Source organism: Cyprinus carpio, unplaced genomic scaffold (genome assembly GCF_018340385.1).
Source record: "Cyprinus carpio isolate SPL01 unplaced genomic scaffold, ASM1834038v1 S000006759, whole genome shotgun sequence".
In the NCBI taxonomy this organism is placed as follows: domain Eukaryota; kingdom Metazoa; phylum Chordata; class Actinopteri; order Cypriniformes; family Cyprinidae; genus Cyprinus; species Cyprinus carpio.
In genome coordinates, this window is record NW_024879356.1 from 2,032,068 (window position 1) to 2,059,902 (window position 27,835).

Sequence of the window (27,835 nt, forward strand, 5' to 3'; positions counted from 1 at the left end):
TCAATATGGCCGCCACACACCTTCGGTCCATTCTACCAGAATGGATTGAGAAGAGTGGGGGAGTTGCTATGACTTGCCATCCCCTCCCACCCCCCCCACCTCCATCGGCCTGGAACGTGGAGGTGGGGTTGACCAGGCTGGTTCCCGTGGATGCGCTAGCTACAAGGCTTGGCATCATCCGGGGTGGGCGATCGGTCTCCTCTGGAACCATAGAGAATGGTAGGAGCCCGAAGGAGGCGACGTAGTAGAGATAAGGTGTGCTGCTGATGCTCTGATAAGGGTCTCGCTTTGGCTATTGGGTGGAGCCGGGGTACGAGCGGGGGAAGGGTAGGTGGTAGTGAGCGCTGGCCAAGATGACGATGCTCGGTGGTGACGGGGCCAGTGGTCGTGGTACGTGAAGTGGGCTATGGTAGTGTACATTCTGGGACTGGAAAATCGGCTCTCGGTGAGTGGGAGGAGACAGCAGGAAAGAACTGTACGGCTCAAACTGTGGCCAGGAAAAGGACTCAGATTCTGTCGAACCTACAGAAACAAGGGTGGAGGTTACTTTTTATAGAAGTATGGAAGACTATAAATAAAAAAACAGAAATTTCCATCAATTAACACATCATGACAACAACCCACTTCATTTAACTACATCCCTGTTTAACTAAGTGCACAAAATATTCCCACTATGTTGTTAAAACTAATGATTAAGAGCTGATCTGACCAACTACGAAGTCATGGGGTAAACTTTTTGGAATGCAAAATTAAGACCAATCTACCGTTGATAACTGAAATTTAAAGAGTTATGATTCAGTCTTGAAGAAAAAAAAATATAATACATGAATAACTTTTTAAGAATGGACCTAACACAGTTTATTGCACCAGCCCCAGGAGTTAAAGGAGTTTAACAGAAGTATAAATGAGTTTTTTTGTCTTATCATAGTGACAAATTTTTTTATTAGATAAAAACCCAATAAAAACTGATATATTTTATTACATTTTAAATAACTGTTTTCTATTTGAATATAATTTAAAATGTAATTTTATTCCTGTGAATGTAATGCCAGATAATTTTCATTCATCATTTACTCCAAGTCTTTAGTGTCACATGATCCTTCAGAAATCCTTTTAGTGCTGATTTTCTTGATGAGTTTTTTTTTTTTATATTACCTCACATCGAAAATAAAACAGTCTGCTTCTCCATAATTTTTGTGGGAACACATGCTAGCATTATGTTTTTCAGGACACACTCATAAGTGAAATTTCAAAATAAACAGCATTTATTGCACATATAAATTTTTTTATAACATTATAAAATGTTATATACTAGCTTTTTTGATCAATTTAGCTATCCCGTTCCCTGAACCAAGGTATTAAGTTCCTATAAACATATGTATAAAATATAAAATGTGTTTTACAAACATCCAGCTGCATTTTAAAACTACAGGAAAAAAAAAAAGACAAAAAAAAAAAAAACACAAAGAAAAAGAAGCAATTTAAATGACAAGAATGTAACTCTTAAAAAAAACACCAGTAACTTTAAATTAGAGACATGCAGAGGAGGACAGTTTATCGATGTAGTTGGCTTCCCCTTCATTGTGGTTTTTCCTCTTTGTCACAGACAAGTCCATGTGTATGTGTATTCATGTGGTGCGGTTTTTATGTCCTCAGTTTCATTTGTGTCTCCGGGGTATTTATATGCCTTTCTGTATGCTGGTGCATGTTTAACTGTTTCCTGTTGCCATACAAAAGTGTGTGTGTGCATCTGTGTATTGGTTGCCGCACATAAAAACACCAACTAGGATGCATAATCGGTCACACATTTGGAAACGTTTAGAGGGCGCAAAGCAGCATTTGTAGACGAGAGAGACAGACGTCTGCACTTGTGTGGGCTCCGGTATTCTTTCAGCATTAAACACAGGCAAAAACTGTCCATCTGCCCTTCTGTTCCTTAACATATTCTTTATTTCCCTCCAAAAAAAGCAGAAACCGCTAATGGTCTTGTACGCTAGCGCTAGTGCCAGGGTAGAGGAAACAAAAAAACAAAAATGAAAAACAGCCTCGGCCTCCCTGGCGCGGAGGCAGGTTTTCATAAATCACACGGCGTTCTTTCTTGTCACCATGTCTGCGTCCTGTGGGCATTCCGCCTGGGTGGCATGCGTTAAATGTGGGTGATTTGTTGGAGGCACGGCTAGTCGCTAACGCTAGTCGTGTCTCCTTTTCCCCTCTACACCCACCCCCCTTTCTTTTGATATTCAAAATCTTTGGTTTGAGAGCAGCTGACGATAATGGTTCTCCTTGCCCCCGGGCTATACAGAGCTGCCTGTGCTCTGAATAAGAGACTGAATGATAAAAAGCAAAAAAGTATTTACATACATTCTCTCCTAGTCACCAAACAGCCTTAGACGAGATGGCGCTGGTCTTGAGAACAGGATGCTCTAGTCTGTAAAACTAATGATGTTTTTGACAAGAATGATTCGTTTACAGTGAAACCAAACATATTATGGTATTATTAACACGTTTAAGTCATGTCTGACATGAGGAATGCTGATAGTCACCATACAACACAATGCAGTCAGTATTTTACTCTTCTTTGCTACAATGCTAAACGCCTAAACCTAATAACTTTCTAAATTTGACAGGCAAATACATAAACACATATGCTTCAAGCTCCGATTTCACTTTTCTCGTGTGTTTTTTTTCGTGAAATGAAATCAGACCTATAATTAATATTGCAACCAGTATTGCTAAAGCTAATACTATTTTTAAAAATAGTAACTACAAACAATAATAAAATAATAAAAATTTAGAAATAAAAAAATTACATATATTTAGAATTATTTAGATTTTTACAATTACCTATTTAATTACTTATTTATTAGAACTATTATTAGAAACTATTATTAGAAACTTTTATTAGATTAGACACTATTATTATTATTATTAGAACTATTTAGAATATTTTCCAAACAAACAAATTAAATAAAATGACGCCCAGCAAATTATACAACACAAACAAACAAAAAATCAGTAAAAGTCAATATAAAGTATAAAATATATAATGTGGAAATGATAAAAATACAACAAATTAATTCAAAATATAAATTTTAAACAACCTATGACAATACATAAGACTAAAATAACACTGTAAAGCAAAACGTTTTTGTTTGGTGTCAAGTGCTGCCTAAAGTACACTTCAGCATAATCTGTTGTCATTTACCAGATAGTTTTTTTTCTCCTTTCAGGTATGAGACTGTTATGGCAGAGGCAGAAGTTTGAAGAAAATAAAAAAAAAGCTTGGTAAAGGTGAAGTGTTATATTTTTTTTCAGTGCTAAAATATACAAGACATTGTAGAATGATTTCTAATATCAAATAACTTAAATTCTACAGATTCCTGAAAAAAAAAAACTGCTGGTTGATCTAACAGCAGTTTTTTTCAGAAAATCTGTGAATTAAGTATTTGCAATTTGCTTGCTCACAAAAAAAATACAAACTTTACCTTTAAAGCTGACATGATTGAATAACAATACACCCAAAAGTTTTTTAATAGCACAAACATTGAGGTAAATCCATCGCCCCCTTGAGTACGGAAGGATATTACAAATATACAACAATGCTGCAAAGACTAAATCGGATTGACTTTGGTATTGCAATAGACAACAACAATGCATATTGCTTGACTTTACAGTAAGTTGCAGGAGGGAGACAGTCAAAGAGCAGTTGTCCTTATCCTCACACCTCTTATAACAAAAGCTCATGGCTTTAGCATCAAATGAACTCGATGATATACCTAAAACTAATTAAACCGGACAGGCAGGTGGAAGGCGTCCATAAGCTGGCAGCAAGCGCTCAGGTGAGGGAGCTTCTTGTGTAATCACTTTAAGCCTCTCCGGGTGTCTCAGGAAATGGATGAGAGTGTAGGTATGGCAGTAAATGAGAGAGAATGAGAACACTTCACCTGGCACCAGATCAAACGGGTGTTTGGAAATGAAAAATAGTTTGTCCTAACAGTACATTTTATTCTTAAAAGGGGACACTTTCTGGGTGTTGCAGGGCACATAAGGACAAATAGGCTTATGGGGTGCAAGTCGGGCACCGAGTGGCCTTCCATTCCTTAAGGCTCTCTGGGAAGCGTAATGACGCTATAAAGCGGCTTTATTTGCCCGCCACTGGCCTGTTATTATGTCTTGGTCTGTTATTAACAATATACTACGCAGGATCAAAGCCATGGAAAGAGGAGCAAAGGAAACCTTTTTTCTCTCCCCCCCGAGTTTTAAAAATACTCTCATGGTGCAGTCAATTTTACAGTCCGTCTCCGTTTACAGCTATACACAGCACTAGTAGCTAATAAAGGCCGAGAGCGAATTGGCGTGTGGTTTCTAATGGAATTATGGCCTGTGAAATTTAATGCTATGGTTTGTTAGAAATATGACTGACAAACCATTACAGAAAAAATGAGCAGTTCAAGAAAAATAGCCCTCCCAAACAATCTTTCATTGTCGTTTTTCATGAATTCTGATTGAAAGTCATTCCACCACATTAAGGGAGTAAATTCCCCAAAAGATTTGCAGCACTTTTTGTGCACATGTTAGTGCAAAAAAAACTGCATGTATTTCACCTAACCATCCATACTACAGTTAACAACAAGTTCCTAGAGTTTAAATGAAAGTAAAATTATGTATAAATATAGAAAAAATACATAAATGCACACTACAAAAAAAAAAAAATAAATCAAAAAAATTATTAAAGACTAGTTAAAAAAAATAATCAAAACCCTAAAAAAGCATATAAATAATACAAAAAATATTACTGTATGCAACAAGTTTTTTTTTTTTTGCTTTATATGCAATGTGTCAAGAGCTCCTATAGAATAACTTAGCATAATCTATTTATCATTTATGGCAGCATTTAAATGAAAAAAACAGTTGGTTAAAGGTAAAGTGTGCATTTTTTTTAATGCTGTTAAATTAAATAGCAGTTTTTCAGAAACCTGCTTGGGAATTTTGTTATTATTTTTGCAATTCTGCTTGGTTGTTTGTTGAAAAAATTTGTTGAGAAATGGTGCTGCACCATGTGATTCTTTTGCGCACCAAATCTACTTTTTTTTCTGCAAATGAGGTTCAAATTCAGCTCAATCACCAAATTTAGTGCCATTTAAATGATAAAATGTGTTAGAAATTGTCATTTCAGGGAGACGTTTTAAAAATGAGATTTGCACATTTTAAATTTAAAAAAACTGTAAATATCTTTTAAAATGTTTAGGATTTGTAAGAGTAAATTCACTTTAATTTCAAATATCTTTTCAAAAGGGTTGTAATAAATGAAGCGAGCTGCATATTCACACAAATCCCCATCTTTCTAAATGTTGCCACAAACCACCATAAAACATGTGACCTCCCCGCTGCCCACTGCAGTGTTTGACGCGAGGGGTAGGGGGCGCACCTGCCTGTAGGGCTGAGGCTGGAGGTTACCTGGGAGGCGTCTGGGCACATCGCTGATGGAGGCAGCCCCGGGGCCCGCTGGACGAGAGCGGGTGGTGGAGTGCACAGTGGGAGGCCATGGGCCCTCGGGAAACGACGGTACTCTGTCATATGACCAGGGTGGGGAAGACGAGCCTGGCGTGGATTAAAAGTAAAAAAAAAAAAAATTAAAGAAAGCAATGTAGTTAAAGGCATAGTCCACCCAAATGAAAACTCTGTCACCATTTACTTGCAGGGTTGATTCAAAATTTTATGATTAACTTTCTTTCTTTGGAACACACAAATTAAACATTTTCGGTTCCCTTTGACTTCTATTGTTTGGACAAAAAATACAATGGAATCAAGGGAAATGAAGTTGTTTGTTGTCAGCTTCTTCAGAAATCTTCTATTGTGTGTTGCAAGGAAAGAAATGCATAGGTTTGAAAAGACTGAGGTACTGTAAATATACAGTACGCATAAATCTGGGGTTTTCCTCCACCAAAATTTTTTATATGTGACCCTGGACCACAAAACCAGTTTTAAAGTCGCTGGAATATATTTGTAGCAATGCCAAAAATACTTGTATGGGTTAAAATTATATATTTTTCTTTTATGCAAAAATCATTAGGATATTATGTAAAGATTTTATTCCATGAAAATATTTTGTAATTTCCTACTGTAAATATTAAATTTAAAATTTTTTTGATAAGTCATATGCATTGCTAAGAACTTAATCTGGACAACTTTAAAGGCGATTTTCTCAATATTTAGATTTTTTTGCATCTTTAGATTCCAGATTTCAAATTTTTGTATTGTATTTTGGTATATTATACCAAATATTTTCCTATCCTAACAACCATACATCATTAAAAAACTTATTCATTCGGGCTTTCAGATGATGTATAAATCTCATTTTGAAAAAAACTGACCCTTATGACGGGTTTTTGTGGTCCGGGGTCACACATGTTAATTAATCAGTATAACCTGTCTTTAACAAAATTAAAACTGACAATTCAACTGTTATATTTATATTTGTATGTCTCATATAGAGCTTTGTGTGGTAAGCAAATACAATGAAACCCCCTTGGGCAAAGCTTTAAATGAAGGCATTCTCAAATGTTTTCTGAGATGACATTTTTTCACGCCTCATAATTCAAGCTTTCTGTCATGCCAAGTATCAATTTTAAAGCGGGAAAATAATCGCTAAAGTCAACAAATACGATGCATTCCTTCTCAGTTTCAGTCACTTGGCTTGCCCACGGTACAGTAACAGACCCGAGTAGAGGACATGTGCTCTCAGAGCAGTAATTAATGACAGGTGATATCCTGTTCTGTCACAGTGACACAACGCACTGCCCTAGGCTGTCCACACCGGTTTCCACTTGTCCATCATGTTGCAGTGTGCGATTTCAGCTCAGATAAACCACCTTTTGCTGAACGAATAGACTTTACTGTAACAGTGACAGACACCAGATATGCTGAAATGTTTGGGGAGGATGAGTAAACATATCGCTGTTCCTAAAAAAAACAAAAATTCGACTGACGGGTTTTAGCGGCGACTTAAAGGATCTTTATTTCATTCATGTGGTTTTGTGTGCAAATGATATCAGTAAAACAAGAACATAAGAAATGGGGCACATTAGTAAATTAACATTGCCTGGAAAACTGATTAATTACAACAACATCAAGAAGTTAAAATATTGTGTATATAGAGAGTGTGAGGAGTTGTGGCTGCAAAGAGATCCATCAATTCTTAAATCCACTTGTTTTTTTTTCTATCTATCTTTGTCTTTGAAAATACTTATAAGCAAGGTTATCAATCTACAGAAATCTATGAAATCTCATACCTGTAATTTGAGTCTGCCCCTGAGGTGTGAAGGAGTTGGGGCTGCAAAGCGAAGGCCGTGGCGTTGCTTTTGGCACGTAACCCGCATGGTGGTCTGCCGATACGCTCCAGTTCACTCAGAGGGTCAGAGACGTCCAGCCTTCGGCGATCATCCAACTTTGGCCTGTGCCCTGCAATCAACATACTGCCTTTAATAAAAAATTCTCAAAAAAATCCAACCAAACATATTTCTAACATGACGGATATAAAAGCAATGTTACTCTCACGTCTGCTTCTCAAGGGCTCCATGTAAAACAAGCAACAGTATGTGATTCATTAAAACAAATGATTCTTATGAACCAGTTCTTTTGAATATTCAAAAAGACTCATAACTACGGGTTTTAGGTAAATGTGTGCCAAATACATAAACCCTAAATAGTTAATATGATATACATCTATCCATTCCCCAAAACCCCCTCTGTCCCTTTCTAGGGTTGTTTGGATTCTGAAGCTTCCCAGTGTAATTTAAAATATGATATATTTTTTATATCATACCGCATTTTGCACACTAAATGTATTCTGGACAACAGTAATTTTAAATATATTATGTAAGTGTTAAATGTAAAAAATTTTAAATACAAACTTATATTATTAGAAAGTATATCTATCGGACAACATTATATTAATTTTTATACAGTACATAACCCCCCCCCCCCCACCACACACATTACCACACAAAATTTACTGTAAAAAGTTTTTTAGTGGGTCTTAAAATTGATTATATCTCCTAGCATGAAAATGTAAGCCATCTATGATGTGTATGTATGGCATAGGTTTGACTATGAACGGGGTTTTTCCATTTCCCCTCTTTACAAGAGCTTTCATTATGCCCCATGGCATTTGAGTTTTTCCCAAGCCACAATCTACTGTGACTTTGCATAGGGAATCAAACCGAATCTAATTTCCATTTCCATAAAAAAAGTTTTAAATATACATATTCCATATCCCTTAAAATATCTATTAATCTGTCCCATCAGGGCAGGGATTTGGCCTTGACAATGAAGTGCTATGCTTGGCATATAATAACATTTGTTGGGACACATTGAACACTCCCTTCCCAGACAAGACAAACCCATATAATACAGGGCCGATATGCCACCTCTTTGGAAAGCAATGAGACACTGGGCCAGCACCTTTCGGAACGCTAACAGAGCGTTAAGACCATGCCCAAGTCTATCTCGGCAAATTAGAGGAGGATAAGCCAGTGCGGCCCAAAACACAAATAGCCCCTTTTTCCACATTAAAAGGGCCAGTCTCCCTAGACTGCAGCACTTTTTTCTGGAAGGCTGGGAAAGTAATAAACAGGAAAAGAGAAACTCCTGCGGATTGGCAGCGCTCCAGTGGCACGAGAACAAAGTTAACTCTATATCTTGACCCAACCGCCTTTCGCCAGAGAACAAAGAAGCAGCAAAACTCAAAAAATTTTTTAATCAAAATCGTTAAAGCACTTAGATGCTAGAATATGAACACTGATGAATCCGTATTAAGGTTCATTTTTTAGTATCTAATATGTAAGACAGCTATAAGTAAACTAGTGCTGCTAACTCCCTTAGAGAAGGGCCCCTTCTCGCCCCCCCAAAAATCTGGCTTAACTTCAGCCCTTTACAAATCTGGATTTGTGATTTTTTAAAAGTTCAGTGTCTGCGTGAGTTTCTGAGGTTATTTCCACTCTCAATTCTTCACAAAAAGGAAAAAAAAAGAAAAAAAAAGTACTTTGTATTTTTAGTTTTGGTTTCCATTACATTTTTTTTTTTTTTTTTTTAAATCAAGGCATTTACTTAAAGCGATAGCTCACCCAAAATTTGACATTGACTTTTGTCATCATTTACTCCCCCTTAGTTTTTCCACACCTTTTGAATTTCTTCTTTTTGGGAAAAAAAAAAGGTAAATTTTAAAAACATGGTTTCTGAACAGTTTATATCTTGAATTCTATGGTTGGAAAAATCTTAATAATTTTTTTTTTTTCAAATTTTCTTTTGTTTTAACAGAATTTAAGATTGAACATTTTATTGTTGTAATTGAAAATTTAATTTTTTTGGTACTAATGTCTGAAAAAAATTAAATTGTTACTTAATTCTAAAAAGTTTCATCAAAAAAACACGAAAAAATTGTCAGTTGTAAAAAAAAATTTATTTTGGGTTTTCCCCTTTTTGAATTAATCTTTGTATCATACGAATTGGTTGTTGCTGTTGTTTAAAAAAAACTCATTTACTTTGAAGAATTTTCGAAAAACATTTATCTTCATAGACGTTAATTTGAATGACTGGAGTCTGGGTTATTTGTGGATTTTCTGAGGTTTTATCAGCTGTTTGGACACTGAAAGGCACCCATTCACTAAAAGAGGATCCACTGTGAGCGAGTGGTTGTAATGCTACATTTCTGCAAATTGTTCCATGAAAAACAAACTCTCTAAATCACAGTGGACTAAAAGTGAGTACCCTTTTTACAGACAATCCTTTAATATTCCCTTTAATCACCTTCGCTTCTCAAATAAATGCGTTTTAATTTAAAAATGTTAGATATTGTACTGAAAAACAAGACAAAAATGTAAGCAAGAACTCACATTTTCCGCATACTGTATTTTCTGAAATTTAACCGTGGGAGAAGGTGTTAAGAAACCGTTTAACAACATTCATTATTTTTCCCTTTGGGCCCAAATCTTTCAGAAATGACACACTTCCTCTTTACATCATGCATGTCTTCTGTAGATCATGAGAAAGTACACAGACAAATAATTAGTATTCATCACAATGAAAAACTTTACAGCTAATTGAAAAATCATTAGCTTGCCCTCAGAGTGTAATTTTCGGACATTGTTGCAGTGCACTCTAAAACCTTTGAACTGCGTGAGCAATGTGACATATATAAAAGCTAAAAGCAGCCATAACTCAACCTCTTAGGAAGTGCAAGCACTTGAGCAAACCATACCTTTTCACACAAGGCCAATTTATCTACGCTATAAAAAGGCGAAACTATTACTTTTTGTGACAATCTGAATCCAGACAGAGTGATACTAACGCCATCATTAGCAGGGGAAATAAGAATGGACAAAGATGTGGCTTTGATAGGACGTAATTTTATGGTGATTTCATAATAAAACATAATGTTCTGTGTAACTCAGTGGAGACCGCGGACTCTGATCTGAAAATGGGGTTAGAGTCTTCCATGTAGCATATGTAACTGATCCAGCCTCCCTAGACAGATTTGCGAGGGTGATATTTACATTTTTCTGGGAGTGTTGAGAATCACTGGAGCAGAAATTTTTACAATAATACCACATACAGGTAATATGAACACCAGAGATGAATTGCGCCACTCAATGGGAATTTTGCAGCAAGAGTTCGGGAATGTATAAGTTGGCTTGGTTTGTGTTGCCTGTCTGTGAGGAAATATGTAGCCACCTCAGTTTGTATAATGTGTCCGGTTACATTTGCTCGCCCAAGAAGTATCTCTTGGGGGGGATGGCAGCCAAGTGGTTAACAATCTGGGCTGCCTAACACAAAGGTTTTAGGTTCAATCCAAATGGTGTGGATAAAAATCCAACCAGTAGATTCGGTGCTAGAAAGATCACAAGCACCTTTTGTACTGTTGAGCTCGACAGGTTTGGCCCAGGGACAGCTGTCACGGGACCTTGGTCTGTGAATGAAGAACCTCTGACTCAAATACAGTTAACGACCTAAATGATGGTCTCTCCCACACTGTGACAATTATGTAATGTATACAATAGTCTTTTCTGTATGCTTTTGGGAAACAAAAAAATCAAATGTTGGCTGGAGCTGGTGGCCTAGTGGTTTTGTGTACTGATTTGGCAATATTTTCTTGCATTTGATTTGTCCACATCTATATATAGCTTCTATATATATATATAAAACGAGGGATAAAACACAAAAAGACAAAGTCGACATATAAACAAAAGAAACCACTTCAGTTTGAGACATTAACAGTTTATGGTATGATGGAAAAGTAGTGACATTATGATACGTAATAAATTTCATACATGTTTGGGAACAACTTGAGATGGAAAGCTAAATGTGACAATTTGAATTTTCGTGGGAACTATCCTATTAAAAATTATTTTTTTCTGCCAGGGTGGCTTCAGCATTTAACCTTACAGAATCATTAACTTACGATATATTGTAATGATATTGTGTATTTAGGAAGTTTTAGTGCCCCGCTTAAATAACTTTTTTTATTTTTTTTTGCAATTCCGTCAAAATTGATTACTTACTAGAACCCTGCTGACATGCAGGCTTCATGACTTTAAGGGTTTAAAATATCCTAGTGACAGAGAGTAAAGGAATGAGCACACGGACTCACACTTTAGGCGGAGAGGTATTTAATAGAGTGCCAGAAACCAGATGATTAACTGCTGGAGGTGAAAGGCCCAAAATTCCTGTTCTCCTCCCCAGCCCAGTGGAGTGGGATGTTCGTTAGCATAGCACTTCCCATGTCCCTAAAAAAAACCACTCACAGAGCGGAAGCGCTACACATTCATGCCCGATGTTTAAGATGGCCATGTGGGATGTGGACCACCTCCATCTGACACAGATCTTTATCTACTCGGTTTGAGAATCAACAGAGCTAAGAGAATTTTCATGGAAGGTAATTCCTGTTTTTCAGGCTTCCTTGAATGATGGGGTTAGTGAGTCAGGTCTGGCCACACCACCCAACTGATCCCAAACAAATCAAATAATAAAAAAAAAATTAACCAGATGTGGACATATACTGACTGAGCTTTCTTGCTGAATATTAGACGTACAGCATGAGAAGCTGTTTGGGCAAGGGAACTCAAAAAACAAAACACGTACACGACCAAGAATGAATTAACCTGATAGGCGATGAGAAATACACACAGAAATCTGATGATTTTAAGAGCCACAGTCAGTGTCTGTGCCAACTGTGGTGTCCGAGTGTCACATGCGTTCTTTGAGGCAATCACTTTGAAATATGTTTAATGGTTAATGTTGATGAGATTGTAATAATCTTTCAACAGTATTACGGGCTTTTGGTCAAATAAATGCAGCTTTTGTTGAACACTAAGACCTCTTTCAAAACACATAAAAAAAATCTTAAAGGGCTTAGTGTTCAACACCAAAATGAAAATGCGGTCCTTTTATTACCTCATCCTCATTAGGGTTGGGCCGATAGACGATGTCATCGTCCCATCTCCGATCGGTGATTAGAGATCATGATTGTGTGCCGGCATCGTGATACCCCCCCACCCCCCGCCCCCTTTTGAATGCATGCCGGTCGCTTTTTTAGTTTCACTATCACTTTCGAGATTCAATGATTCGCACGTACTCTTTTTATACTCATGGAGCGGCAGTACTTACCAACAGATTTTACAAGACTTATATGTTTGTCAGTGGTACTGAGGATCTGCAAACTATTCGCCATCGTCCTCATGAATCTCTATGATATAATCAGTGGTTCTATAGTATTTTGTCACACCGCATCAAGTTTTTGAGACAAATTTCATGATTCGATTCTATTCTTATTCACAAGCTTTCGATTCGATTCACCAATTTGATTCCATTCAATTCAATTATCGATTATTTTTGGATATACTGTATATCTCAGGTACAGTCACATGGCAAATTTTCTAAGGAAAAAAATTCTCTCAACTAATGCTGTAAAATATACATGACAGTCAGTTGGTACTACAATTACTATAAATATTAAAGGTTAAATTTGACTGATTTGTTAAATTACACCCTAATGAAGTTTTTAAAAATAATAAAGTTACACATTACATATAATTTCTACTTCAATTCATTTTTTTTAAATATAAACATAATGGTGGCTGTCATAAAAACTTGATGGATTTCTTCAGACGTAAGTTAAACATTGAAGAACAGTAAAATTTATAATTTAATATTTTATATGGTGCATAGATTTAGCAAAATGCCCCTCTCTCTATCTCAGTTATTTTTCTAGCTGAATAATGGAGTTTTAGGGTCCCGATATTTTTTTTTTTCTGAGAGTAAAATGTGACGTTACATGACATTTGTTTACAAGCCGTTATATGGACGGTCTTTGTGCGACTGAAACACTGCTTGAGCAATTACATTAGACAGGATATGGATTGTAAAGTTCTACTCTTTCTCTAACTTACCTTCGGATGTTTAGGTCATGTTTATTTTGTGCTGAAGCTGGTATTAATGTGGGAGGAGATGATTAGTTCATGTGCACCACACGCTGCTGCGCTCTGTTGATCTGGAGGCACCCGCGCTACAGCAGCAAGTGATCTGTCATTCCACATTAAACAGCCTAAAACGGCATTTATTGTTTGAATACTACCCCCCCGCAATACAATGGACAGAATTTGAAATCTGAGACTTTGTTAAAAGTACCAAAGCACATTTTGCACAATGCTTATTGCGATATATTGGATGGGAGGTGCCCTTAATGTTCCATCCATTAACTGAAAACAGGCTAGGACTATTCGATTCTTAGGATTTAAGAATCGAATCCGGTTCACAACAAACCTGCCCACCTACTACTAAAACTAGCCCGAATCATGTTTAGAGGGGGGCCCCCCGATAAAAATTTTGTGTTCCGGAGATAAAATACACATCTTTTTGTGGGTTGCCCTGGTAAAAATTTGCCCCACTTCAGGGGGCTAAATAATTATGTTATTGGGGTCCGTTATCAACCCGACATGAAAAACAGTTCCCCACGCAAGTGAGCCCAATGTCCATGGACTTGGCAACATTGGTAATCAATATCGTTTCCGTAAAAATGATATTGATTATTTTTTACCCAGCCCCTAATAAACACAATATGCTGTTCTGTTTCAGCAGCACAGTATGGGGATACACTCGTTATGTTGGTTACATTTTTGATCTGAATTTAAAAAGCATATTCACATTCATAACGTTTGCATATACTTCTGTTTGCGTATGTGATACTCTTCAAAATGGCGCTACAGGGTGACACGGAGGAGGACGAATTGTTGAATAAATGTCATTATTTTTGGTTTTCTTTTGCGCAGCAAAAAAAATTCTCGTAGCTAGCTTCGTAAAATTACGTGTTGCCTACCCACTGATGTCACATGGATTATTTTAAAACGATGTCGTGAGTTGTACTACGTTTCTGAGCCTCGATCCTGTTAGGATCCTTGCTGTCTATGGAAGATCTGAAGCTCTCAGATTGCATCAAATGAGTTATATTAAAAATTTGTCTTTGAGTCTTTCCAAGCTGTTTTAAAAAATCCCAATCAGGCGGGTGTTTGCATGCATCAGTCCTCCAAAAGAAATTAAATAAAAAGTGCCCATCCATTAGAGATAAGAGTAAAAAAGTGTCTCACCACAGCTCCGGAGTCGAACAAAGGCCTCGCGCTGTAGCAAATCAATGCCTTTTTGTTAGTAAAATATCCATATTCATAACGCATCAATAATCAATTTAATCTAGCTTTATTGGCTCCTGTTGTAAACGGAAACTTATGGAGGTCGGCTTGCACAGGTGTGCCATTCAGAAGTGACAATGTGGAAACGTGGGGGAGAGATTCAAACAAAACAACGATCTTGGGGAATTAGAAGTATAAACTAGGATTTGTAAAGAAGAATGTCCAGAGGACTTTCGATATAAGCCAAGAGGACAACTGGTCTTTTCCCTTGATAAAGAAATGGCAACTTTGCTTCCTTTGGTCCAGTTAACAAACTTTGGTTTTCAAAAGACTCCCAGCGCATGCACAGCGCTAACCTCATAAGTCATCACCCGAGGGGGCTGCAACTGTTGAACGCACGCTACATTAAAGAGATTATTAGGCTTTGAATATGGATATGTTTTCTTACAAAAAAACGCATCGATTTGCTACAGAAGGCCTTTGTTCACAGCCCCTGGACTGTGTGAGACACTTTTTTTAGGGATGGGATTTTTTTTATTTCACTTCTTTTTGACTGAAGGACTGCAACACCCGCTGACTGCCATGAAACAGCTTGAAGATCAAAGACAATTTTTAATATAACTCCAACTGGATTCGTCTGAAAGAAGAAAGTCATATACACCTATGATGCCTTGAGGGTAAGTAATTTATGGGCTAATTTTTATTTTTGGGTGAACTAACCCTTTAACAAGTGCTTTCCATGTCAACTCCAATATTTTAATAGAAAACGCATTTTAGAGAAAGCTAATATAACCCAAAATATCTTCACTATCTGTCTCCATCAATGATGGTGTTTCAACTCAAACAAACATTGGTATAAGACATAACTACCTGTGGGTGAGCCTACTGTAAATGTCACAAAACAGCTCTGCTGAATGTCAATTCTAACATGCTGACAGGGAATATTTTAGAGACATCTTGCAGATCTTTCACATCGAATAGACGTCCGGGGCGACGCACATACGGCAGCCCGGAAATTATGGAAATTCATCACCGGCCATCATCAACAAGGGTTTTTGAGAAAGTCAGCCGGAAGAACGGAATAAACTGGAAAAGAAAATCAGAGAAAAAGAGAGAGGGGGGAAGGAGAAAAAGGAAAGTGGGAGGAAAAAGCCAGGCTGTTGTGGAGTACTGCCAGGTGTCTGTGTGGTCTTTACATTTCAGCATTTAGGAGGCAAGCCAAGCGGAGAAGGGGTACAGAGACACACACACACCAATGCAAAAGGCCCTCGGCCCTTTTCATACCGCAGGCACACTTCTTCATCACCTCCACACGGATATGAATGCAGTGCGACTCGAAACCGGGCGCCATTGGTATTTCTCAACTTCTAATGATGCAGCACCAATGTATGCAGCAACTATCCAAACCAGACGCAAACACACAGCCTGAGCCCGCGACCTCGGCGGTTGGCACCTTCACACGCAGCCTGAACGGATCGAGCCTGCGGTTCTGTTTTTCTCTCCTTCTCCTCTCTTGTTTTGGTTGGTTTTATGTGAGCAGGTTCCCATTGTAAACTTAACTCTCCCCAAAGTGACGCCTCTGCTAAGCGAACCCACTTCTTTTTACTTCATTCATTGTAAGCTTCAATCAAATGCCTATCAGTCTTGTGTGGTCTGTTTGAAAGGAGCGCCCCACGACGCGCCAAAGCTGCTTGTTTTTTACTGTAATATCAGCCACTGTTATTGCTAAGGCTAAATTATCATCCCCTTTCAACTTGTTGATGTGTGAGATTGTCAAAACAATGAGACTCATGTGTCAGATTTGGGATTTTAGCTTCAAGCAAATCTGCTTGAAAGGGGATTTCGAGCAGATTTACAGTACTTGCGGTCTCTGCAACTTCTAACAGTCGTGCCGTTCGACTGCTGTGATTGAGCTGCGAAGAGACAAAGATGCATAGAGCGTTTCCTAAAGGTGTTACGCAGAGTGACAGTCTACCACTGAATTCATAATTACACAGGGCCCCCGGTGCAGGTATGTTAGTTTTAAACCAACCCCACCCCGACTATTAGATCAAATGACGCTTAATGAGCGCTATTAAGACACAGACACACACACATAGACACACACAGTCTTCATGGAAAGCAGCAGCAAACCACAAGCAGGCATCTATTGTTTACATTGGACAGGCATACAAAAAAAAAGCAACATACAAGTCATATTATTAAATGATTACAAATCATTTAATTCACTTTCTTACCACTGACACTAAACTGTTGGAATTAATAATGCACAGATTAAAGTAACCAACAAAATGCTTGTTTTAAGTCACATGACGTGAGCACTTTTTTGTCATCTGTATGAGGAAGACACATGCTGAAGTGCTCCTGATATTGTGCTATTTCTGTACATTTTTGTAATAAGAAATGTTATTCAAAGACCATAAAAAAGCATCAAAGTATAAAACTGGCATCAAGAATATTATTGCATTTTATTTTTTTAAATTTAAATGTTTCATCTGTTTATGAGATGGAACACATGTTCTAACCTTTTAGCATGACATTAAAAGGTAAATTTTTGATATTTATGTAATTAAATTGAATCCACAGTTTCCAATGTATAATAACAATATCAGTTGATGAAACAGAAATTACTTTAATCAAATTAAATAAAGTAAAGACAAAAGGTGTCCAGTAAATTAATAAATGCAGGAACATTCATATTGCATCTTAAAAACAGTACAGTTCATTGTGATTATAAGTCTCAAAAATATAAATACAGCATTGTTAACTTCATTCAGATGTTTGTCAGCTTACGGAAAGGCAGCCGTTCAGCAACAAGTAGCTACAACATATCCATGACTTTCCTCTTGCAATAACCTTTACACTAACAAAAAACTCTCTCCATAATTCAATTCAAATGTTAAGACAGCAGTCCTGCACTGTTATGATACAACTTCAATAAAAAACAGGTGTGTGCACTTGCTGAGCACTTCTGGCTACCAGAACGAGCCATGTGTGAGCCATCAAGAAGAAACTCACTGAGAGACGTCTGTCACATTCAAAGACTAGCGCTTTCCTGGCCCTATTGTTCACAGTTCATATGGCACCCATCAAGATCTATTAAATACACAAACACATTATACACTTCCTGCACTGGATATCAACCTCAGAATGAGGCCTGTGTGGTGGATGAGGAAAAAACACCACCCAAATGAACAGTACAGCCACCCGTACTGGACATAATGAGGATATTTTGACTGAAATACTCAGAATTTTATGTACAAAAACACGTTAACACTCATTTCTATGATTCTCCAAATATATAAATGCATAGAGATGTTCCATCAGGTGTTTGGCTGACAGCACACTATAAGCATTGTCTGAACGTGCAAGACGGGCCTCTTCCCTAATTACTTTCTCATTAACACCAATTTGAGGTCTAATGAGGCAGAATTGTAAATGAAGCGTTCTTCGATAAAATCAGGGTGAAAAAATGTGAAATTATTAAGAGGGCACCTGTGATTACTCCCCATAACGATCAGTGTCAGCGAACGCATGGACATCTGTACATGCTCAGAGCGCAGGTGATGTTTGACCAGGTTCATTTATTTTTGGATTTATTTATTTCTCCCCTGCCTTTGCTTAATTGATGCCATGCTTTGTGACTTGTTTTAACTGCCATGGGTGTTCAGAATGAATGTTCCTCTAGTTGCTTCAAGACTGTAATATAACCTATTACTGTATATTTGAGAAAAGAAAGTACAAAATTTCATTTCACAGCTAGATTGTTCTCATGTGATGTCACTATGCTGGTCACATGACCCCATCATGTTGCACGTTCAATTCAGGAAAGGGATGCCAGTTAGCAGTTATGTTAACAATAGTGGTTTGGAAAGGGAAGGTCTAGATCAGTGGATTGCATTATGGGACACAATATTTCACACAATATTTCCTTTTCTGGTAAATGTAGTAGGTATTCATAAAGTTATCCTATGGTTCATTAAAATAAACATTAAGTGAAATAAAATGAAATACAAAAACCTCAAACTTATTTACACTAGCTGCCAAGGCATCAATTCTCATTTTATTTAAATTAAACTCTAAGCATTACAATAACTATAGGAAATATATAGATATTCTTAAAAAAAAAAAAAACTATTACTGCAATTTAATACAATTTATAATGAAAATGCAAAATAAAAATTTTACCAACTAGTAACAGTGTAGTTATATTGCAGCAATAGTAATAGTAGGTTGTATGTTAGTATGCAATTTCAGTCTGCAGCCATAACGCACTGCACTGAATACTGAATCCCACAATGCAATGCCCTTAAACTTTCCAGTGTGATGACTTTGAACTTTTAAACCACAGTCTTTAACATGCCAAGACATTTTTACACAAAGCTGGATTAAAAATAAGTTTTTTTTTTTATAAACAAATCAAATCAACTTGAATTCAAAATAAATTTGTTTTGTGCATATTAATGGTCTAGTTGTGCACAATTAATTGCGCAATATTAATAATAATAAATAATAATTATTTCAATATGACTTAATGCTTAAATAATAAATGAAACATTATTAATAATATAAAATGTTTAAACATTTTCAAAGAAAATAATACAAACTGCCTGTTTAATATAGTGCATATTAAAATATTGATAACTGGAGATCACATACTGAATTTACGTTCAATAAAATAAGGTCATGTGATGGTGATACAGTACAGTGTTTGAAACATTGTAATTGCAAACTGAATACATTTTCTTCTTTTAAAAAATAGTAAAGCATTACTACGCCAATACACAGCCAACATTACCCAATATATGCAGTAATCATTTAGTGTATCACAGGCTACTGTACGTTTACATGCACACTTTTTGGTTCAATCGGACTGAATTCATTACGACTGATGAATCTGATTGTAGTGTTTACATGAACGCTTAATAAAGTGATCGGGTTGATGTGCGCGTTTATATGTCACAAGCTTCAAATCGGAATAGATTTTTTTTGACATACGCACACTGCTCAAATAGTGAAAGTGAAAGTGAAACGTGAATATCGAGTTTCTCAATGTTTGCACATAATAACCACTCTCCCACACGATTTCTTTATTTGTTTTTAACAGCAGAATTAATATGTACCCGTTTATGGATAAATATACATATAAACCGCTTCACAGTTGCCGAGTAAAAGGAGAGTTTTATAATGACAAGACACGCATTTATTCAACACTTCATTCAAAAGGAAGAGCCGCTCTTCGTGCGTCGTACGTCATTATGTTATTTCTGCGTCATTGCATGTGCGCAGTTCTTTCAGTTTCGTGGTTCAATCCGATCGAGTGTTTACATGCACGCTCAATCATATTAGAAGAGGAATAAACCACCCCCTTCAATCTGATCGAAATTTCATTCCGACCGAGCTCAATCGGATCCATTAAGGTGTTTATATCTTTCAATCCGATTGAGCCGTCAATCCGATTACAAACAGATTATTTGGGTGCATGTAAACGTAGCCACAGATACAGATGGCATTCTTAATCGCAATCTGACAGCTTATTAAAAGCAGAAGAAAGTTTAAGACACAGCTGAGACAGGAGCTTTACAATATCAAATCAGCAGTTCAAAAAAGCCCTCCATAAAAGACCTCTGGTACGTTGACCCTTTCATCTGTTCCTACGCACAATAACACGACCTGCAAGCCTTTCAAAACTTCACTTATAGATAAGCAGGAATAGAGGAAGTCTTCAACATCAAAGACGAGGCCTGTAGTTGCTAGAGGCCATTGTAATACAATCAAGAATCAAGACCATACACAGCCGTTGTGTCTAAGTGCCTCTAAATACTAGTACCATATGTGTTCATTGAGAATAGTCTAAAAGTCAGAGAGAATAAGAGAGGCAGAAATGTTGTTAGGGATGTGATAGGCTTGATTTCTACGCCAAGACGAAAGTATATATTTTTTCATAATAAAGTAAAACAGCTGCTCGCCAGACCAGTTGGCACTGAGAGATGTAGTCGATTTTTTTTTTTCGCTCTTTTACAAGTGCCATTAAAACAAGCTGATGCAAGCACAATGTTACCTTATGTAGAACCTCTGTGTAGACACTAAGCTAACGCCCAGACAGACAGCTTGTAAAGATAACACTGACAGACCGGCCGGCTACCATGAAACATCCTGGAAAAGTGTCAGTTCTCTATAGTTAAATTGAAGTCATAATGAACTCTATTTATTTTGTCAGTGCACATTCATGGTGTTGTGCACAATTCAAAGCAGGATTTTGTTTTTGCAGTGGGCCACTCCTAAATTATGAAATCTTATGTTTAAAAAATATAATTATGTGCATAATATAAAAATTAAAAAGCTACAATTGAATAAAATACTGTACAGAAAATATTTTTAAAAAATGTAATTTTTTTTATTATAATAATGCTTACTAATATTATTAATTAATATTATTATTATACTACTACAATTATTTATTCTACTACTATTACTTACTGACATATTACTTAAATATTAATAAGAATCTAAAATGTGTAAATAATATAAAATATTGTCTATTGAATCTTTAATACTGTATTTAGAGAACTATCGGAATGACACACACTGATGAATCATTCATAATATAAAATATTAATACCTCTAAAATATGGTCAATTTTGATTCATGTTGACTTTAAAACTTTGTTTATCAAGACAAAACTGTTGTGTATATGTATCTTTAACTAAAGGGCACAAGTCACATGAACACAGTCAGAACAGATTGATTACCGTTTCCCAAACCTTACAAATTTGTAATTTGTAATGTTGCCTTCTAAGTCACATCACAGTAATGGCTCTTGACTCATTTTACACAGGACACGATAACCTGCAGGTCAGTGAGCGAGTCAGATGAACGATTCAGTGAGGAAGTGAGTCGTCTGATTGATTCAGTATTATGACTCCAGCATTTGATTAAGAATCATTCAGCAAATGGTTCAACTGATTCATTAAAAAGAAAAGAAACCAGTGATTCGTTCATGAATTGGAGAGCACATGCTAAATGAAGTTTTTCCCCTCTCGTCACATACAAGATCACAACTTTCCAAAAATATTCAATGATTCCACTGAATATCCCATTTCACTCAAAAATTATAGTATATATATCCAATCAATTCCGCATTAGTCATGGAAGGGATTGTGGAACTTTTATCTGTATTTTTAAACATAAAACTGAAAAATTATTGCTATACTTATATTTCTATACGGTAACAGCAATCCCGAAACCTCCAATCTGTTCAAAGTCATCAATCTGCCAACCCAGAGAGAATTACTTCTGGCAATGATTTCATGACATCAGATTGAGGCAGAAATCAAAAAATAAATAAATCAATCACTAGCACATGCACCGAATGACCGCAAGCCTTTGATGAGGTGCGATTGCGGCCCAACAGAGAGGTGAACGTGATGACAGGCCTCATGGATGTGGTTAGTCACAGCAGTATGTAATATAAGGTGTACTCACTCCTGGGCTCCCGCGGTCCGTCCACCGTGACCTTAATGGCTCTGTGGTAAGTGGCCACTTGCGGTGGGTTTGTGAATACTGTAATCGTCAGGGTGAAGCTCTTCCCTGTGCAAACACAAAAACATTAAAGGGCTTTACTCACTGTCAAAGCAAGACTGAGCACTTTGAGCTTATAATTCAGGGGACATTTAAAGATTGCAGTATTAGCCATAATGATTTCAGCATACTTTTTGTACTAGTATTTTGTTTAATTTTAATCTTCTCAGAATGAAGATCAGTGCGCTGCTGGGAAATTTGGCATCAGCAATCTAGACAGCTCACTTCCCCAAACACCGTTTCCAGACAATTTGTGCTCTCTGGTGGTTTAACACAGGGGAACAAGGGATTAACATGACGCTCCAATGGTTCCTACTCATGAATGCCCCTGGTTTGCTGGAGACAGGAAGTAGTGGGTGGAAACAGCTGGCAAGACGGGTGGAATCTCAGCACATCTGCTGACACTGATTTTATAAAGACTTGGGATCATAAAATATAATTAAATACGACCAAATGGCTCTCATAATGTAAAATAATTTGCACATATAGGAAATTCAATATATAGCATGTCATTGTGACCTGGAATCTTCTGAAAATCAAAGAAACCTCAAGTGTCAAAACTCATAAAGCTTTACGAATCAAAGAACCAAAAGATTCCCGTTGCTATTTCACCTTTGTATGGAGTGTACAAGCTTTAAACAACATTTTTTAACTAAATGTAAAGGTGAAGTTTGTAAACCTTTATATGTTAAAATATTTTCCCCCATAAAGAGACAACAATATGCATCTGGCTGCATCCAATATTACATACTCTGTGAGTAGGTACTTCTTTCGAATAAGTAATTCATTAAAGTAATTCAAATATATATGTGTGTGTGTGTGTGTGTGTGTGTGTGTGTGTGTGTGTGTGTTTGAAAATTGTTTGAAAGTAATATTTTTACATCAGATGCGCACTTATTTTTTTTTATCAAACCATTATAATTTACAGAACAAAAGCAGCAGATGTGATGAATGAAAATGCAAATTCACTCTCTGACAGTAGGTGGCTCTTTTGGACAAGCAGAAATACAGCAGTTACCATATTACCCCAGTGCTATGCAAATAAACACAATTTTATTAAGCATTTTATGGCTATAACATGAAAAAACATCAGCGAAACATTTCTGAAGAAAGTCAGTTCCCCTTCATTCACAACGTTTCCCCCTTTAAAATGGTAAAATCACTCCCACACCTTGTTCTTCTTCTTCCTAGCGGATATTTCTCTGAGCCTATTTTCAGATACTGTTTTTTTGCCTACAAAATAATAAGGTAGCATCAGATTTCGAATGCAGCCTGTGACTCTCAATTTGGCTCAACCAATGGTGGGAGTGTGGAGGTGTGGCCATCTGTTTGATTGGCCAATTGCAGACAGGTAAAGTGTTCAGGAAGCATCATTACTTTTACAATTTTGTGCAGTGATTCTAAAGGCACAAAATGTAACACTTCAAAATTAAAAAAAATAATAATACGCAAACTTATATAACACACTGTAAAGACTGTTACGCAGACAGCTTTCCGTCAATGGTTTGAGAAACCTTAGTACAGAACACACAGAGACCTGTAATTTAATGAGTGCATTCTTACCGGCAATGTGGTGATGTGGTTTCACAACGTGTTTGGCTCGTAACTGATAGCTCAGTATACAGACTGACTATAATTATTCTAAGAATGTCATGTGTCCCTGTGTGACCGCGTGCCTCTGCTACCAAATCTCCCTGGAGGATTTCTCCACATGACATTGTGCAAGTGTAGATAAACACAAAATGATTAAGCCTAATAGAAAAACGCATGGTGTGATAATACAGTCTATAATAGGGTAAGCCTGTGTAAACACACATAAACTGGCATGAAGTGTATTGTTAGTGGCACTAGCAGTCAAAAAGTTTGGGCATGCTTGAATGAATTTTTTTTACAGGATTAAAAAAATAATAATAACTATAATGTAAATGATAAAGTATTTTAAAATCATTTTGTAGGTAAATATTAATTATTTCTACATATCATTCGTGTATTGTATTCAATTAAATTGGGACACATTTAGCCATTGAGATGACTGGGAAAAAATGGCCCAATTATTTGGAATTCTACCTAATTAAGCATTTTAATTTAAAAAATAATTAAATAAATTTGTAAAGGCTGAGACTAGATAGTGATTGAAAAGCATCATATAGAGTCCAGCATCCATGTGAACTCCTTCAATACTGTTTAAAAGCATCCCAGGATAATATGTTTAACATGCATGATACCCATATTTCCATTTTTGGGTTATTTCATTGTTTGGTAGCTGCTAATTTTCTAAAATGAAATCAGTAATAATAAAAAAGGTGTGGCCAAATGTTTGATTGGATTTCACGACCAAGCGTAAACAAGCAATGAACATGCAATAACCTGCATGTTAAGGGATTTAAAACTGAAACTGAAAACTGACAAAATATGGACTCACCCTCTTCCGCTTCGGCCCACAAAGCGCAGGTCATTGAAGCGGGCCACCTGGTTCTTCATAACACCTGAGGCATTTCTGAGCTCAGCTGAATAATTCTCATCATTCCCAGCCATTACTGTGACCACTGTCCCATCAGAAACCTCTCCCCAGGGCCACCACCTGCGGAGAGAACAATGATGCAATGTTTTACACTGTGCATGTGCACATATGCAAGACGCTCTTTTCAGCAGCTTCCTCAGACAGTTCTTGTGAGTTCAACTTATTATTAGTAAGATTTATGCAAATAACTGCATAAACGTGCATATTTATGCAGATTTAATGTGGAAAGAAATATATGAATGAATTATAATCATTAATAATATTATATGTTACTACTATTAAAATATTATTATCATTTCTTAAACTATGTATTAAACTTTAAAAGGCAAAATTGATTGAAGCAGTCTAAAAAGGTGCTGGTGTGAGTGCCTAGAAAAATAATGAAAAATTATTAATTTATTAAATAAATCTAGATTTAGATTTTTATTGCATGTTTACTCTGTGTGCATGTATATCTATCATTATCCTTATTAAACATTAATAAGGTTTAAAAAATGTAGGTTACATCAGATTTATTACTACATTCGGTACATCAGTCACATGCATATTGCACCTAAGGCGATGTGTTTGCATATGCAATTTTATTTCATCATTACTAATCTAGCTACTAATCTGGCAAATTACCTAACAGCTAACCACACCTGCAGAGGCCTGACCATAAACACAAGATTGTCTGCCACAGGCCAGAATTACACATCAAAAAGTGAATAATGCCAGAGCAATTTCATTATTTCTTTTTAAATGAAACTCTGTTCCAGTAAAGTCTAGTGTTATTAAGAAAAAAAAAAATTCTGTTCACACACTCTTCTAAGAGTATAAATAGTACAAAGGCTCAATTCAGTCACACATTCAACAAAACTGACTAAAATTCATGAAATTACATGAGGTACTTTTTTGCATCATTTAAAACTGATGGGTCGCTATGGATAGATATTTTACTTTAAATAATCATAATGGCAATAAAAATATTCAATCTAAATCCCCTGAACATATTACACTTAAAATGTAAGCAACACTTTGCATATTTTGCTAAATGATATATTATCATTAATGATGTTTAAATGTGTTTAGAATATTATAGTGTAGGCTACTTCAGTATTTGTCAGTGCTGTCAGCAGTGTGTTAAAACGGCCTGACCTGACCTGCACAAGCTTCATATTTTTCACTGGATAAAGTTATGCTGATATAAAAACTAACACACAACAATCGTTTAAACACTTTTCGTTTAGTGTAAATGTTACACATTTTACTTTAACAAATGACTGTATTCATAAAGACTAACGCGTTTTCCAAATGCCAATTTAAAAACAAGCTCTCACCTTAAACGCAACCGGCAGCGTTTTTATTACACCGCCAATGAGAAGGCAAAACCGAGCAGAGAAAGTTCGGACTGTCGGTCCGGACCAGTTCGGCGGGGTGGTCGGCGATGATCTCGGCCATGGAGCGGTTCTCTTGCGCGCGGAGTCTTGGCACCACTGCGCTGTCCTGCTGCTGCTGCTGTCCTGCGCTCGGGTTCACATCAGTCATCTTCACCGACACCGGCGGACTGAACCTCCGGCCGGCGCTGGGATCTACGGGAATGCGCATCACAACAGTAGAAATTAGCCAAAGACTAGCGTATGTCCTCTGTTTGGGTGTACGGAGCGCCGTCAGTCCCTCTCCGTGCGCTCAGCGCTGCAGTCTGATGAGTTTGGGAAGTGCTGCGGGTTACACACACTCAAGCAGACTTCAATTGGCGCTTTGCGCGCAGTCGTCATTAACTACGTTTCCTGTATTAAAAGGCGCTTAATTCACCGCCACATGGAGATTTTGTACAGTTCGGTCAGCTCTCCGAAAAGATTTTATTGATATATCATATCATAGCAGATCAGACAAACCGTCTAAAAAAAATTTCACAAAACGTAGGTGTTTCCAGCGGCTCTAGAGCGCGCTGGCACACAATCGCTTCCAGTCCGGATAAAGACTTACAGTCGGTCGGATTTCATTACATATAAACAATACGTTATCGCTGCTAATAAATATAAGGATATTTTGTCTCTGGTGTGTAGGTTCAATTAAGTCTTCCGTAATCGGGATCAAATTAGGCTTTAAAGGATGAAAAGATCGCAGGAGGCGAAATGTTTGTTGCTTCAAATGTGTTTGCTCTTTGAAGACAGGGATTTCTCTTTTTTTGTGGTTCATATAGTTCCAGCATCATGCTGTCAATACACTGATGCCACTCAAACACGTGAACTAAAGTCATCCTGCAGTTACAGTACAGTGGGCATTTACATCTTTAGTCTTTAACTTTGCCTGTGAACGTTTTAAAACTGCATGGCTGTTATCACTTATAATATATGAATGGAAACAGGATAAATTGCCTATTGTGGTCCTGAATAGATTAAATTACTGCATTATGAGAAAATATATCATTTTTAAGTTTTCCTTGAAATCGGTCACAGAAAGGACATTATTAAATTAGTCTAGGCACTTTTCTCTATGCACAATGGCAATGGAATATGCATGCACAGATATTAAACCACACAGTAATTACAACGTGAACTACACAATATTGTGTGTGTGTGTGTGTGTGTGGTTTCGAATACCAAAAATTTTCAAATGCAGATAAATGCTAAAATACACATTTTAATATTTCTACATACATTTCTGTACAGGCACATACTTTACCTTAAAGTGTTGACTACAAAAAAGGAACATTTGAACATTTCACTATTATAGAACAAGATTTTTTTTCTTTTTTTTTTTTTCAACAGCTGGGGATATGTTGTCACACTATAAGGGGTAAGGTGTCAAATTATTATTATACGATTTTTATTACAATATTTTCAAATATATATATTTTTAGATTTATTAGATTTATCTATTAGATTTATTACAGTAAGAATACATGTAAAACTTTCCCAACAATTTATATAAAAATACCCTCTTATATGGAATGTCTTTCATTTGAAGAAACGTAAGTGGAGTTTAACTGAAAACTGCTCATATCTCTGTCTGAGAAAGTGTGACTCACAGAGCAACATGCTGGGATAATTTGAGTGAGCCATAATGACAG

General features: G+C 36.6%; 1 pseudogene; it reads right to left on the reverse strand.

Annotated features, from left to right (window-relative positions):
• On the reverse strand, positions 1-27,064 carry LOC122144797 (annotated as a pseudogene).
• Positions 27,065-27,835: the final 771 nt, after the last annotated feature.